The following is an 11,827-nucleotide window of genomic DNA, read 5'->3' as shown; positions in this document are numbered from 1 at the left end:
CCTTCCCAATCCGAGCTCCAGTTTGCTCACCAAAGAAAGAAAGTTAAGCTCTAATTTGGGGGGTTGCTAAACTGTAGGATGTCATGTGTGCTTGAGGAACCACTGAAACATCCAGAGTGGCCAAGCTCCAGGCCCCCAGCTTCAGTTTATCTTATCTGATGAACACAGAGCTGAGAAGCCCAGATCCCCCTTTAAGGGGGTACCCCTGTTCCCGGAAGTGCCCCTTCCACATCCACCAGCTGCAGAGAGTCACCATCGGAGCTCATGCCCTTCCCAGAGATCATGCCCTTCTCATAATCAATGAGTGACCAAGGAGGCTGATGGGAAAAAGACCTGGCCAATGGCCCATCCAGACAACTGTGAGGGACCCCTCTTGGGGTTGGCCTGGACCACCCTCGGGCCTGACTTCTCCACCTGCCAGTCCTGTTTCCTCCCCTTCTCTTCCTGGATGCTCATCCCTCTGACCCTTCCCAGTAAACACCATGTGCACTAAACTTGTCTCAGCGCCTCATTCCAGAGAGAGCCCAACTGAAACACTGCTTGCTACATTAAAACTTGCTTAAAAAGCAACAAAAACAATAATATCAATGCAATTTGTTATCAGTCAATTATTAATTTTTAGTCTGCTGCAAAAAGTGAGACACTTCAAAGCAGACAGACTAAATTCCCCTCCAGCCTCAACATAAAACGAGAGTGGCCAGAGAATTGGTCATCAAACATCGCTGGTCAACGGAACACAGCTTCAAAACCCAAAGGTGAATACAACTCTTGGTCTGAGATTCTGAACATTAGATAACAGTTTTACTGTTATTTTCTATAATAAGTTCTCTTGGGTCCTTCCTAGTGGTTTCATTTATTAATTACTCTCACTTTGTGCAGAATTGTTGATTTACATGCACAAAGTCTGGGGCATTTTTCTCCCTGGGGAGACTGTTTTCTTTGAGAGACGGGCTTACACAAACAGCTAAAGAGGTCACAGTCATCTGAACTCCAGGTGCCTGGCGGGATTTGTTGGGAATAAAAAAAGGAAGAAAAGAAAGCAGCAATTCAAGGAGGTGAGAGGAAAATAATAATGATAACATGAATCCTCTTTAATTGAGCACCTACTGTGTGCCAGGATCTGGGCTGAGAGCTTGACAAAGTATGAGCTCACATATGGCAGCCTTATGAGATGGACCTTTAATAATTCCACCCTGGGTATGCAAGTGGTTGCTGTTCAGTCGGTAAGTTGTGTCTGACTCTTTGCAACCCCATGACCTCAGCACACCAGGCTCTCCTGCCCTTCACTATCTCCTGGAGTTTGCTCAAACTCATGTCCATTGAGTCAGTGATGCCATCCAACCATCTCATCTTCTGTTGCCCCCTTCTCAAGACTGAGGGTCAGTGTGGCTATATGACTTGCCCAAGATCCTAGAGCCAGTAAGCAACTGAGCCAAGACTTGATTCCACATCTTTCTGACTCCAAAGCCCGGTCACATGGTCCACACTACTTGTACCAGTTGAGTCTACATCAAAGCCCTGGAAGAGAAAGTCAGGTTCAAGCTGGTAGTGTAAAGATGAGGCAAAATATACCCCTGGGACCCTAAGAGAAAGGTTGAAACCAACTGTGTTCAGAGTGTGGCTTTATAAAGAATCAACCTTTAGAGAGACCCAGAGACCTTCTGTAAAGTGTGGAAGGCAGGTGTCCAGGGGACTCCAGGCAAGGCTGTGTCTCCTGCATCTCTGAGTGAAGAGGTCCTCTGCCTCCAAGAGTGACCTGATCCCTCCTATTTGCCATCATAACTCAGGGGCAGCTGAGCCATGGAAGCCCTTCTACAAGTCAGCGCAGCTCCTCCAGCCTGAGTGTTACCATAGCAACCATTTGAGGCTGGGATTTTTTACTAAAGAAGGGAAAGGAGCACCTCCAAGGAGCAGGGAGGGGAAGTGGAAGGGAGACTTTTGGAGGGTGTGGGGACTCACCGTGTTCTTTCCCTCAGTGTGTGTGGGGCCCCAGTCAGTTCATAAAAGTGGGGAGCACAGAGAGTTACAGCCAGATTTCCCCAGGAACATCACACCTTGGCACACAGATAAAATGATCAAATTTGCACACTGTGTTGGGGGTACACTCAAGGTAACTAGGAACTGGGTGAAAACTGTATTACATTTTGTGTACATTATATAATTTTGGTAGAAAAAAATAAGTACAAGGTAATGAAAGTGAAGTGAAAGTCGCTCAGTCGTGTCCAACTCTTTGAGACCCTATGGACTATACAGTCCATGGAATTCTCCAGGCCAGAATACTGGAGTGGGTAGCCTTTCCCTTCTCCAGGGGATCTTCCCAGCCCAGGCATAGAATCCAGGTCCCCCTCATTGCAAGAGGATTCTTTACCAGCTGAGCCACAAGGGAAGCCCAAGAATACGGGAGTGGGTAGCCTATCCCTTCTCCAGCGGATCTTCCTGACCCAGGAATTGAACCAGGGTCTCCTGCATTGCAGGTGGATTCTTCACCAACTGAGCTAACGGGGAGCCCTACAGAGTAATAGGGAAACTATTAAATATTGACTGCGAAGTCGCTCAGTCATGTGACCCTGTGGACTGTAGCCCATCAGGCTCCTCTGTCCATGGGATTTTTCAGGCAAGAATACTGGAGTGGGTTGCCATTTCCTTATTCAGGGGATCTTCCTGACCCAGGGATTGAACTCAGTTCTCCCACATTGCAGGCAGACTATACCGTCTGAGCCACAAGGGAATCCCCATTGACTATGTAGAAAAAAAAAAAAAAAAAACTTCCAAATGACATCTTTTCAAGCAATTTAATGAGAAACTTGAGATTTCTTCCATGAACATACTTTTTTTAACATCAGGCTTTACATGTGAAATGGCCATACACAATTTTTGATGGGGGCTTTTTAATGAGGAGCTCTTGAAATTTTTGAAAGTCACTGTTGGCAGGAAACTTTTGTTCACTGAGTACATGATAAAAAATGTAAGACCATTTTATATCCATTCAAAAATGTATAACACTTGAAATTATATTAAAAGAACCTAACAGCTCTTTCTCCTCTTTCTTTGACAAATGTAATGTTGAAATTTCTTGTGATAATGTGAATGGATGGTGAATACAATCAAACATTTCATATCAAGGATTTCAAAATAATGATGAAGTTCTAATTTGCGGAGTGTGTGTGTATTGTTAGAGCTTTCTCCCTGCAGCTAACGTGGATGCCACTAAAAAGACACATCACCTGAAAAGATTAAGGCTTCAGCTTCTACCCGATGTAAAGACAGGGATTTGGAGCCTTCTCCAGAGCTGATCCACCCTGGATAACCCACCCAGCTTCCTTTTCACCTTCATGACTTGACCCACGCTGGACTGGGCACCATGCTTCTAGGACACCAAGAATGGGAATTCCTCTTGCAAGTCCAGGGTCCCTTGTTCACACTGGGAGCACAGGGCTTGGCAGCTAGCTGCTGACACAGGTGACAAGTCACCTCCTGGAGCGAGGCCCAGCCCACGTGGTACCAGATGTAGCTCCTCCTCATGAAATCTACAGGAACCACAGGGATGCCTGGGCCCTGTCTGGTAAGGGGACCAACCATTCCAGTTCTTGTGATTAAGAGGTTTCTGGGCTTCCCAGATGGCCCTAGTGGTAGAGTACCCATCTGCCAATACATGAGATGTAAGAGACGTGGGTTTGATCCCTGGATCAGGAAGATCCCCTGGAGGAGGGCATGGTAACCCACTCCAGTATTCTTGCCTAGGAAATCCCATGGACAGAGGAGCCTGGTGGGCTAAAGTCCATTGGGTCTCGAAGAGTCATACACGACTGAAGCAACTTAGCACATACACAAGAAGTTTCCAGGGATGTGATTCTTCCAGTGCTAAAACTGGGAAAGTCCCAGCCAAACAGAAAGGAGTTAGCTGGTCATCCTACATGGCCACCTAAAGGCTGTAAGAATCAGTTCCTCACTGCACCCCTGTAATTCATTCGCTGCACACACACACACACACACACACACACTGGAATTCTCTGAATTAGAGCAGTGTTTCGCAAACCTTTGTGCACACATGAATAGACTGGGGATCTTATTAAAAGTGAAGATTCTGAATCAGTAGTTGAAGGGGAGCACGGGCAAGATTCTGTATTTCTAACAAGTACCCAGGTGATGGAGGTGCTGCTGGGACATGGACCACCCCTGGAGCTGCACGGGCTTGGATCACAGCACCGAAACAAAAGACAAGACTCCAACACTGTGAGACGAGATCTGTAGCCAAATGCTCAGGCGAACCAGGAGAAGAGCAGAGAAGGGTCACTGGAATCCATCCCCACCATATGAAAACCAATCGTCCTCGAAGGCCCACAGATTTGGAAAGTTGCTCTCTGCACACGGCAAGCATCTCTATCGAGGACAGATTTCCCATGGCCTCTAGGCCACTCTGAGTTAAAATCAGTTAACATCAGTTGAACCCTAGCATGGATCACTATAGCCAGTTTAGGGGCAGTGGTGAACTCATCAGACCAGATCCCTGACCTCATAGTGTTTCAAGGTTGACTGACAGTTCACGCAGCAAATTCATGCACATATGTCTTTCTTCATCCCCTTTTTCGTTCATATACTTGCCAAATACTAGTGTAGAACCTATGAAGTTGTAGATACTCCAGAGAAATACTGCTCTTAACCCTGGTAATACAAAATACCAAATACCTGGGATGACTCTCCTATTGAAAACAACTAAAGTTTAGTTGCTCAGTCGTGTCTGACTCTTTGGGACCCCACAGACTTTAGCCCACCAGGCTCCTCTGTCCATGGGATTCTCCAGGCAAGAATATTGGAGTGAGTTGCCATGCCCTTCTCCAGGGGATCTTCCTGACCCAGGGATTGAACCTGGGTCTCTTGCATTGCTAGTTGATTCTTCATGGCAAATAAAATATCTGGGGAAAGAAGAAAAAGCATTCTTAAATGTAAGGTAAACTGGCAAGAAAGTAAATCATGTACAAGGCCAAAAAAAGCGTGGAATGGAGGCAAGAGCCAGGAAGGCAAGGAGAGTAGCAGCTGTGTTTACCAGGGGTATTTACTGAACCCTGAGAAACAGAGCTTGGTTTTCCTGGCATCCTAGGGGTAAGGGAAAAGGTGACAAAGCCCAGAGTGTGCCCAGGGTGAGGAGTCTGATAGGAGTGACTCTCCCCAAACAGCTGAGACTTCAAGGGGAAGCAGTCTCGGGTTAAGGACAAAGGGGTAATATCAACAACGCCCTCCGTCACAGGGAGTGCAAGAAAAATGGAATGTCTTAAAACGAAGCCCCAAGTAGAAAATGGAAAAAGTAACTACTGAGAATTTGGAGCCATCAGTCATCCCTGACACAAGTTTGTAACCAACCAAGTTGAATTCACACCACCTGGGTGGTCCCCGAACTCCACAAACCAACAACTTAATTTACAGTGGTTGCTGCCAAGAAGTGCCCTCCAAGGGCCTGGCAGAGGCCAAAAATAAAAAATACTCTTCGGAAGAACCCTCTGCAATCCCAGGCCTCACGAATTTCCATAAATAGAAATTCAAGGAAAATTGAGTCAACCACAGTCCACAAGTAAACAAATACACAAGGAAACTCCGTATCACGACTGAGAACCAACAGAAAGCAGGAGACCACTTCTTACAGACCTGTGTTGACCCACCAGTGCCCTGCCTTATCGGCCACTCGACAGGCAGACCCTTTAGACTCTCACGATCCACACCCATCCCACTCCTGCACTCTCTGTTGAGCTGTTCAGTCATGTGGTGGACTGACGGGATGGAACGCTCTGGCCCACACCCACTGGAACGTTTCTTCTCCTCTGGCAGGCGGTGAGTTCCTGCAGCCGCCACATCTTCCCCAAGATCTGGATCTAGGCAGAAGGTGTGTGGGATGCCTCTTCAAGTTCTTAATTCCTTCCTGGCTTACTCTCCCTCCACCCCAGAGGAGGTGGGACTTCCTGCATGTGTTATTCTCATATTTCGTAAGAGTTCTCCTTTACAACCCTTTTAGTAATTAATCATATTTTACTTGCTAATCATTAATTATATTAAATAGTCCCTGTTGAAATTATAAATGTCAGTTCTGTTCTTGGCCTGGCCTTTGATCAACACATTCAGCATCCAATTAAAATCGCAGGGCGATGCAAAAAAAAGCAGATAAATATGACTCATAACCAAGAGGAAAATCAATCAATCAATAAAAACACACCCAACAATAATAGAATTAGTCATCAAGAACTCTGAAACCCACTCAAGTATTCTTGCCTGGAAAATTCCATGGACAGAGGAGCCTGGCAGGCTATATTCCGTAGGGTCACACAAAACTGAAGCCACTTAGCACACACGCATGACTTTGAAACATAAGTCTTATAAAAATTTTCAGAGATATAAAGGAGAATGTGAATACGATGAGGGTAAAAATGGAATATATAACAAAAGACACAAGAGCCATATAGAAAGGAAAAATACAAATATGAAATGGAAAATGTGCTGAATTGGACTATAGCAGATTAGACATTGCAAAAGAAACAATTAGACAACTTGAGAACATCAGATTAGGAATTATTCAAACTAGGCATGGAGAGGATAAAAGGCTAGGAAAAAAGTAAAGCATCAGTCATCTGTGGGATGATGTTTAGATGCCTTATATATGGGTAGTCAGAATCTCAGGAAAGTTGAGGGGGACAGAAAAAAATATTTGAAGGAAAAAAACAGTTGATGTTTCCCAGATCTGACGAAAACTATAAATCCACACATACAAGAAGCGTAACGAACCCCAAGCAGAATAATGATAAAGAAAAACCTACCGAAGCACATTATAATCAAAGTTGCTGAAAACAAGTAATAAAGAGAAAAATCTTAAAAACAGCTACAGAAAAGAGATATTATGCATAAACAAAAAAATTAAGAATCACAGCAAATTCTTCATCAGAAACAATATGAGGCAGAAGATGGTGAATCAAAATCTTTACATTGCTGAAAGGTAAGCCATCAAATTAGAATTCTAAAGCCAACAAAAGTATCTTTCAAAAACGAAGGCAAAAATAGACTTTTAGAGAAAATCTGAAAGAATTCATTGTCCATAGACCTGCACTCCAAAAAAATGTTATATTCGATCAAAAGTTCCTCAGGTGGAAGGAAAGGGACATCAGGCAGGAGTCTGGATCCACACAAAGGAATGACGAGCACTCAAAAATAAGATGAAACAGACCACCAATACATTCAACATGAATGAATATCAATCGTCAACCAAGGGAAAGAATCCAGACACAAAAGGCTGCATGTTTATGACTCCATTTATACAAAATCCTGGAAAAGTTAAGACTATAGTGACAGAAAGCAGCTCAACGGTTGCCAGGTTCTGGGGGTTAGGGAAGGAGACCGACAGCAAGAGGGAGAGCACGAGGGAATCTGGGGGCTGAGCTTTCCTATATCTTGATCGTCGTGATGCATAGCTATGCACATGTCCAAACTGATCAAACCATATATTTAAAATGAGTGAAGCTTATTGTATATAAATGTCACCCTAATAAATTTGATCATTTAGAAAAAGTCAATGAAAGACCACATATAATGCTTTAAAAATGCATCACAACAATCACAGAGAAATTTAAAAGAAGGCACAAAGAATTAAAGTGTTTTAAGGTATGCAGATGACACCACCCTTATGGCAGAAAGTGAAGAGGAACTCAAAAGCCTCTTGATGAAAGTGAAAGTGGAGAGTGAAAAAGTTGGCTTAAAGCTCAACATTCAGAAAGCGAACATCATGGCATCTGGTCCCATCACTTTGTGGGAAATAGATGGAGAAACAGTGGAAACAGTGTCAGACTTTATTTTTGGGGGCTCCAAAATCACTGCAGATGGTGACTGCAGCCATGAAATTAAAAGACGCTTACTCCTTGGAAGGAAAGTTATGACCAACCTAGATAGCATATTCAAAAGCAGAGACATTATTTTGCCAACAAAGTTTCGTCTAGTCAAGGCTATGGTTTTTCCTGTGGTCATGTATGGATGTGAGAGTTGGGCTGTGAAGAAAGCTGAGCACCGAAGAATTGATGCTTTTGAAGTGTGGTGCTGGAGAAGACTCTTGAGAGTCCCTTGGACTGCAAGGAGATCCAACCAGTCCATTCTGAAGGAGATCAGCCCTGGGATTTCTTTGGAAGGAATGATGCTAAAGCTGAAACTCCAGTACTTTGGCCACCTCATGTGAAGAGTTGACTCATTGGAAAAGACTCTGATGCTGGGAGGGGTTGGGGGCAGGAGGAGAAGGGGACGACAGACGATGAGATGGCTGGATGGCATCACTGACTCGATGGATGTGAGTCTGAGTGAACTCCGGGAGTTGGTTATGGACAGGGAGGCCTGGCGTGCTGCGATTCATGGGGTCGCAGGGTCGGACACAACTGAGTGACTGAACTAACTAAAGTATTAAGTGTATTTTTTAAAAGACGGGTAAAGATATTGACTAATTTTAGACTTGGATAAACTGAAGAAGGAATTTGTCATTTCTAATATTACCACTAAAGGAATAAAAACAGATATGTAAATCTCTAATCAGTGGAGGAAAAAAGATGTCATAGACAAAAGCATAATCAAAAGTAAGGTTAAAAATAATGGGTGAGACAAATAGGAAGTACAAAATAAGATGGTAGCTGTAAATTCAAATGGGCTTCATAGGTGGTAAAAAACCCACCCGCCAATGTAGGAGACGTGAGAGACTCAGGTTCAATCCCTGGGTCAAATATATCAGTAATTACAAGGCATGGCTGTGAACTAAAAGATGGAATAATAAATTACACACATTCTACCCATAGAAGGCTAGTGTCTCTATATTGGCATTAGATAAAATGGACTTAAGGCAGAAGCATTACCATGGTAAACAGGAACACTTCACGATGAGAAAAGGTGAAAATCACCAGAAATTATGATAATTTTAGATTTGTAGCACCTAAAAACACAATCTCAAAATCACAAAGCAAAAAAAAAAAAAAAAAAAAGAAAAGACAGAACGGCATGGGGAAATAGAGAAATCAATCTACCCACAATCCCAGTATGGAATCTTTAACTCACCTTTCTCAGTAATCATGAAAATAAACACATTTTTTTTTTAAGTCAGGAGCAGTATTTGGCCAATAAGTTTAACTTGACTAGATGGACTTAGGGGGCCCACTACATCCGGTTGTTGCACAAGACACATTCTTTTCCAGTGCAGTCCCCAGGCTACAACTGAGAACTGAGGCTCAGGGTAGACTTCCGGCTTGTCCAGCAAAATGCAAGTTGAGCAAGTGGAGCAAGTTCTCAAGGTGAGTCTCCTGTCACCTAAACTGCTAATTTTCTACTCTTCCTGGATGGTTTTAAATGCCTCCTGTTCCCCTCTGTGCAAAGGTTGTTGTTCCAAAGCCACTTCCAGCTTCCCAAAGCCAGCTGAAGGCCAGAGTGACATTGCTAAAGGCTGAGGTGTTACCAAGGAAGGAAGAACACAGGAAGCAACGCGGCAGAAAGCATTGTTGTTGGAGGCTGGATGCTGGACTGCGCCAGAGGAGGAAACCGCCCGCCGCTTGGGTGTGCTCAGCTGGTGTTCTCAGATCCCCTCCAGGAAGCTCTAAGATTCAGGTCTCAGAAAACTCAACATCCTTCATTGCTGGAGACAGTGGGCTTCCCTGGGGCTTCGGGAGGAAGAAGGCTAGGTCTAGGTCCCCATGTGAAAAGTGGTCCTTTGTGAACTGAAAAGAGCACAGATGCAGGTGGCTTAAAGGGGGCAGAAAGGCCAAGTCCATCTGACCTAGACGTAGCAGCTGAGCAGCTGACCTGGCCCATCCCAGGAAGGCATTTCCCAGGAATTTATATAATTTTGGACATGTGGCCAAAAGACAGTCGGTCACCTCGGCCAACTTCTAGTCCTGAGGGTTACTCCCCTAAGGGCACCGGACACCTGCAGGTGCCATCCTGTGGGTAGGCCCGCTTGTCTTCATGCTTCGCAGCCGTTCGGGGGCATTTCTGTCCGTCCCCTACTTGCCTCCCCCTAGTTAGCCCTTGGTTCTAGGCCTTGGCTGAATAAGGGGACTGGACTGACTCCTGTGCCATCTTGTTCAGGAGTAACTATGTGCATTGTTAGCATTCATGTGAGAAGAGCTCACCAAAAAATCTACTATTCAACGAACATTCACTGAGCATGTCCCAGGCACCCTGTTAATAACCGTGGATAAAATGACATGGTGATGATGATGATAATGGCTAGCGTTTAATAGGCATTCCCTATACACCAAGCACAGTGCCCAGCACTTAAATGCATTAGCTTATGCAATCTTCAGAGTAGCCCTCTGAGGCAGGTATTATAAGCATTACCTTTGTACAGATAAGAACATGGAGGCTCGGAAAAATTGTGATACGCCCTAGGTCACACATTGACTAATGACAAAGATGGAACCGGAACCTAGAATCATGCATTTTACCATAATAGTTCCCAAGATGAAGAAGACATTGTAATTATAAGTCATCAGCAGATGACAACTCCCAGAAGCAAAAAGTGCAATTAGACAGAGGCAGGGGAGGGAGATGGGAGGTTTGGGTGAAGCTTTAAGGGCTCTTTGAAGCCTGGGTAATTGTCCCATGTATGGCCTGGGCAGGCGGGCTGCAGGCCCCCAGGCCAGTCAGATCCTCAGTTTGGGCACTAGTCTCCCAGCTGCACACACACACATGCACGCGCACACACACACACAACGCACCTAGTGACCACTCAGCCCATGGCTGCAGCTATACCCCCTAGTGCATTCAAACCCTACTTGCCTCTAAGGACTTGATTCCAACCTGTTTTTCAGCACTCGGGAGACAGAGCCTATGTGTTTTCTCCATGGGTCTGGGAAGGGGCTTCACATACATCTTTTCTTTCCCAGTGATGAAAGGCATTCCAGCAGAGAGAAATTCTTCCCCAGAAGCGGATGAATAGGGAATGGCAGGTTCGTTCTGGACAATACCCTGTGGAATGATGGGAAGTGGCGCTCAGTGAGCTCCCCAGAGGGAAGTGGGGCTGGGAGGCTGGAGTGTCTGCTAATACGAAGAAACAAGGGCGAGCAGGTGAGAACACACAAACAGAGGAAGCCTGCGATGAAAAGAATCGGCAGGACACAGCCCTCCAAGCAGCGGCATGAGAAGGGCCCTTAGTACCGGGAAAGACCAGGAAGTTACTCCTTAGGATGTAAGCCATCAAGGCGCTACACACAGCTGAGGTGGGGCCGGGTCAGCCCTGCCCACGTGGCGCTCTGACCACCATTTCCTGGCGGAAAAGGGTGCCTCTGCATCAGCAGGAAACAGCCGCTGGAGAGGTGCAACTGATGGGAGGCGGGAGGGTGCTCGGGAAACTGCAAACATTCCCTACACGTGTTTGTTCGCTGCCCTTCTCCCTACAAGCGTTAACCTTGGAAATTGTAACAAATGGCAAAGACAAAAAACTAGGAACATCAGTGTCTGTGCGCAAAGTGGGAAAAAAAAAAAAAAGAATTGTTGACTACAGGGGGGTGATGTGGACTCTTAGAACAAAACTCAGCTGAACACCCCCTCCCCCCATCCCCTGTGAGAAACAGGCTGGGAGGGCATCAGCTGCCGGGGCCTCATTCAGATTCCCAAGGGCCCACCCCCTGGTGAAGGAGCCATACAAGCAAATTCTTTTATCCAGTGGGAAGCACCTGGTTTATCCCTTCTTTTATTCATGCAACCAGTGTTTACTGGAGGCTATCGTGTGCCAAGTCCTATAATTAAAAGCATGATTACAATTGTGATGAACAGTATAAAAGAGATGTACATGATGCCACAAGGGCCTATACTCGGGATATCTAAT

The sequence above is a fragment of the Bubalus bubalis genome, chromosome 16 (assembly GCF_019923935.1).
Source record: "Bubalus bubalis isolate 160015118507 breed Murrah chromosome 16, NDDB_SH_1, whole genome shotgun sequence".
In the NCBI taxonomy this organism is placed as follows: domain Eukaryota; kingdom Metazoa; phylum Chordata; class Mammalia; order Artiodactyla; family Bovidae; genus Bubalus; species Bubalus bubalis.
Note: the sequence above shows the minus strand (reverse complement) of the source record.